The sequence below is a fragment of the Garra rufa genome, chromosome 1, assembly GCF_049309525.1.
Source record: "Garra rufa chromosome 1, GarRuf1.0, whole genome shotgun sequence".
Lineage (NCBI taxonomy): Eukaryota > Metazoa > Chordata > Actinopteri > Cypriniformes > Cyprinidae > Garra > Garra rufa.
The window spans coordinates 80,593,655-80,599,269 of NC_133361.1; the positions used below are offsets into that span (position 1 = coordinate 80,593,655).

General features: G+C 37.7%; 1 non-coding gene across 1 annotated transcript; it reads right to left on the minus strand.

Moving 5' to 3' along the window:
• Positions 1-333: 333 nt before the first annotated feature.
• Positions 334-405, minus strand: trnaw-cca (transfer RNA tryptophan (anticodon CCA)). The gene has a single exon. It is a non-coding gene; the product is annotated as a tRNA-Trp (tRNA).
• Between the last annotated feature and the right edge of the window lie 5,210 nt (positions 406-5,615).

The following is a 5,615-nucleotide window of genomic DNA, read 5'->3' on the forward strand; positions in this document are numbered from 1 at the left end:
AATACAGTACACCGGTGGTTTTCAATCCTGATCCTGGTGACCCACTGTGTTTCCCAAAAGCATTGCAATCCTTAATACAACGTAGACGCATTGAAACCAATAGAGTTACAATCAACTTAGGGTTACGATGACTCTGAAAAACGCGGCCCTGCATATTTTGTCTGTCTCCTTTTTCTGACACAACCAGATGAGTTCATGGAGCTCTCTCCTAACGAGCTAATGATCTGAATCAGGTGTGGTTAATAAGGGAGACACAGAGCGGTGGGATTGGAAACCACTGCAGCACACAACAACAAGGACCTCTTTCACATTAGAAGTCAACAAGAAATCACATGACCCCAACGTGATTTGAACACACAACCTTCTGATCTGGAGTCAGACGCACTACCGTTGCGCCACGAGGTCCTGAACTCAGTATTTTTGTATTTTTTTTTAACCGCCTTGACACAGAATGCAAATCAGTAAATATACAGTGCTCAAGGAACACTCTTGATGTTGGACTTCATACTCAGGAGATCAAAAACAGATCGTCTGACCTCAAGGTGATTTGGAGCCAGACACTCTACCATTGCACTAAAAGATAGCGGAAAAAATATTTAGTGTTTCATGCTTAAGCACTTTGATAAACTATGCAAATCAGCTAGTCTTTACACTCACAAAGTCAAGAACAGATTGCTTGACCTTGTATCGAAGTCTTGTATTGCCCCGGCTGCATTTCTTAGCGTTTCTTCCCGTGTTTGTTTTCCCGTGTTTGATTCTCACTGCCAGCCCCGACCTTTCTGCCTGTGTTTTGACTACGATTTCTGCCTGCCCCTGTGTGTTTGTTTTGTTTTGTCTTATCTAATAAATGCTGCGAATGGATCCACTCGTCTCAGTCCGTCCTTGTGACAGAAGACTTCGCCACTACAAGGATCCAGCAGCTAGTATGGTGTCATCCGGTTCCAGCACGAACTCCACGGTACAGATCATGCGTCTCAAACAAGGTGAGCGGTCTGTTGAGGAGTATGCGATGGACTTCATCGAATTGGCTAATCGGTCTACTATGGATGATGTATGCCTGATGATTTTCTTCTGTGGAGGACTCTTAGAGCCATTGGCTTCACTGATGCCTATGGTCGAACCTAGCTGGACTTTACAAATTTATGTTGACATTGCTCTGCAAATAAGTGTCTCTCCTTTTACTGTGGAAAGAAGAGGACAACAATGTTCCCGAAGTAAAATCCAGCTCAGAGCCACTACACAAGATGGCTCCCACGCCAGAGTCTGCACACAAGATGGCCGCCGATGTTCCTGAGTCCCCGGCCAAGAAGTCCCTCTGCTCACCTTCAACCCACCTTCGGTGCAGAGGACTTGCCGTGGGACTGCCATTCTCCATCGGTGCCCTGGCTGGAGGATCCCTCACCATCGCCTCCAGCCTCAGAGTCCTGGACTCTGCGGCTCCACCCCGGCTCTCTGCTCCCTTGTCTCCGCCGTCGGTCCACCAGCTCCACCGGGCTCCATCGTCCCTCCGGCTCCGCCCTGGTCAGTCGTCGCCCCACCTTCGCCTCTGGACTCTACTCCTCCGGCTGCGCCTCGTCACTCCGTCCTACCGGCTCTGTGGACCTCCTCCCTCCCGTTGGCACAGCCTCGGTCCTCTGTCGCTCCGGCTCCGCCGCGTACCACCGGACCTCTATCTCCGATCCTCGGTGTCACCCATGACCAACGACTCTCCGGTTCCGCCTCGGGCTCCACCGGCTCCACCTCCGTCGCCCGGCCCCATGAAGAGCCAACCCTTCCACCACCATGGCTTCACCCTCCGTCGGTGCCGCCTTAGTCTCCTGGTTCTCCACCTGCACATGGACCGGGGCCGCCATTCATGCCTCTGTGCCAGGCCCACTCCATCACTCTCCTGAACTGTCACAGGTATTTGGAGCGTCTGGAAGCCGCTCCTAGGTGGGGGGCTCTGTCACGATTGAGCCTCCGTTATCAGTACTCTTGCACCACTTGGTTTCCAGACAAATATAAAAAAATTCTTAATTCAAGAATTATTTTCTAGATGAGTAAAAAATAAAAAAATGTAATCAAAATTTTTATATTACCTTGTAGCAGTGTCAGAGTTTTGCCGCCCCATCCAATCACCTGAGCTCTTGTGAGGGCAAAGTACGACTGCAGAGCATAGCAACCCTACAGAGCAAACTGAAGAGAGGATTTTTCTCTGGTAAAACAAAATATATTCATACATTACATCTTTATACAGTCTTTTCATTATGTATCTGCATCTTGTTGTTATTGTTGTTGCTTTAACTAAATGGTTTTAATGAATTAATGAATTTCCTTTATTTAATCTATAAAGGCTGGTATTAAATCTATAATGCCTTTAATGTAAATGGATGTAGATCAGTTTCAACATGAGCTGTTAATATAGTCTATTCTTCATTCCCAAGGGCTAATAGAGTTACTCTATTTGAGTAACTACAATGTGACGACTGTATTTATAACAACAAACATAATGAATATAGAATTTTTGAATAAATTAAAAAATGTAAAAAAAAAAAAAAAACATTTATTTTTTAATCATATCCTTTTCATGTTTTGATGTACTATGATTTCTGTGTAGGTCAATATCAGATTCGGAAACAAGAATGTCCCAAACAGTCTTACCTGTGAACTCTTCAACACACATCATTCAGGTTCAACCACCAACACAAGCAACAGCAGTCGAGGCTGTGACAAATGCTCCTGTGCCTGTTCATGTCACAGGAGTTTCTACTTTTCATGGACTTCAGCAAGGCCAACCAAAAGCCCTTGGGGTAAGAATATTCTCATAACCCCAGATATTTCCTTTTAAGTGTGTATGGTAGTGTGAAGTAAGAAAATTACATGAATAAATTCTACAAAAAGGAGTAGTAGACACATTAACACAATATACACTGATTTTATTGCATAATGTGACTTAGATACAAAATGAGGAAGACCAATATAAAATAAGGTTATCATTTACAGAGAACATTTTACAGTGTACCAGTCACAAAGAGTCACAGAGAAGAATGTTTTACAAGTTGTAAACTATCAAAAAAAAATGTTATCTAATGGACAAAGTTGCACATCTGCAAAAATGAGCTTTCTGTGCTTGAATATTTTAGGATATTTTCGAGTACAATCATAAGTCCATACCCATAGTTGCCATAAATTTATTGTATATTTAATTTTGGTCCCCAAAATTTGAAACTGTTTTACTTTATAAGAGACTTTCTTGTTCTGTCCTGTACATTTTTCTTGTCCCTCACAGACTGTCCAGATAATGATCGGCCTGTTGACTTTACTGTTTGGGACGTCTTGACACTTAATTTAGATTCCATCACTGTCATTAGTGGTATTCCTTACTGGGAATCAATCATCGTAAGAAACAATTATATATATATATTTTTTTTTTTTCAGTTTTTCAGTTTTTTTTTTAATTATTATTATTTATTATATAATATTTTTATATTTATTTTTATTAATTATTTTTATTTAAGCTACATATTCCAACAGAATATTCCATTTTGTTCTTTCTCTCTCCTCTCAGTACATTTTCGCAGGCTCACTCTGCATTGCTGCTGAAAACAAAGTTAATTCTCCCTTCGGTTTGTGTTTGGTATGTACTCAACATTTGTATTGGCATTGTAATAATATGATACACATTTTTGTGCAATTGATATAAACAATTCTTACAGATAGGGATATTTCTGGCAAAAATGTATTAAATGAATTTAGATTAACTGAAGCACTGAGATATAAACTAATTATATAAACTAATTTTATCTCCTGAACGCAACACCCATACTTAATGAAACTTTGGACAGTTTGATATTTTATACTAAATTGCATCAAAATTGCACCTATAGATACAACCCACACTGTATCATATAATCACTTCTTAAGACACTAAAAAAAATATTTGTACTAACAGTAAAAGGGAAAAAAAACAGTTTTCTTTTTTGAGACTGGTATATTTACTGTAATCTAAACAGTAATCAGGGAAGATTGACTGGACTTTGCATTCATGTTGTGTATTTTTCCATCTACATTAATATGATATGTTAACAAAATGCGTTAAAGGTTCGCTTGGAATGAACATTATCAGTGCTATAACTGCAGGCATTACCATTATTTTAATTCCATTTGATTTGGCTCTTGGACCATTTTACAATTACTGCTACGATACTGACTGTTACGAGTTTAGGGGAAAGTATACGGTATGTCATCAATGTTTACATTTGCATTAATGTAGTAATCACAATAAGATAAGTGTGTGGTCAGCAAGGTTAATTTAGTTTTGCTTTTTTAAATTTGTTTTATTTTAGTATAGTTTTCAAATTTGCAATAAAACTTAGTTTAGTTTTTATTAGTTTCATTAACAATTTTGTTAGTTTTAGTTTAGTTTCTATTTTGTAAACACATTTCTATTTAGTTTTTATATAGTTTAGTTTCAGCTTTAGTTTTAGTTTTTTAGAGATTAAATAGAGATCACGATTTCCTAGCAATTCTAAACTAAGCAAAATAATGTGAAACAATTATTAATTGTTTCAGTCTATAAAAAAGTGTTTAATTCATTTGAATGAATTATTAATAATTTAATACATAATATTTAAAATAGAATATATTTAAAACACCAACTTTTTATATTAAATTTATGAAAAAGTGGTTTGAATGAATAAATGATTTGCTCACAAAAACATAACTGGATGAATCTGCGTTTTTGAATCAATCTCTAGTAGTCAATGACAAATACATATTTTAACAGTTGTTTCCATCTAGTGGCGAAACAAAGCAATCGACAGAAACATTACTTGAAGCGCCAATTACTTTCAAAAAATGACGTGCTTTGTTTTGATCTCTACCATAGACATCACATCAGTGTTTATATCCAAACTATGACCTTTAATCAGAATATTGCTGTGATAATATTAACGACTGGGTATTTGAAAAGACTGTTTGTGAAGCGTTTTTTTTTTTTTTTTTTACATAAACATGATGACCGCTCTCTCTGTCAGCGGCAGTGCAAATATAGATTTGAATGTTCCGGTAAGACTTTTCAAAGACATGAGGAATCGTTGTCATTTACAAATGATCGCGTGGGGGGTTGAATCTCTATCATTTCACGATTAAGCAGCTCCAGTATATTGGTTTGATCGCTTGTGTTACATAAAATACATCAATAAAAACTGATGCAGTAGCCTAGATTTAATTCAGGTGCTGTTCATATCGCAGCCTTTATTTTTCCGCCCCATGGGGTGAGAACATAATGATTACGAAAACGATTATTTATTTTTGATAATTATTATTTTATTTCAATTAGTTTTTCAATAAAAGTTGTTAGTTTCGTTTCGTTCTAGTTATTCATTTATTTTGACATTTTTATTTTATTTCAGTTTACGAAAATGTTTTTTGATCAATAGTTTTCGTCTTAGTTTTAGTTTTCGTTTACGAAAATAACCTTGGTGGTCAGTACACTTGTCGAAAGTGAGTTCAGTCCTCAGACGAGAAAGAACGACGGCGCGTAAGTGTCTACTTTAATACTATTTCACTAGGCGGTCGTTACTTAGAGTTGTTGCTAAAAGCACTTTGTCGTTTCTGTTTAATTACTTATTCCT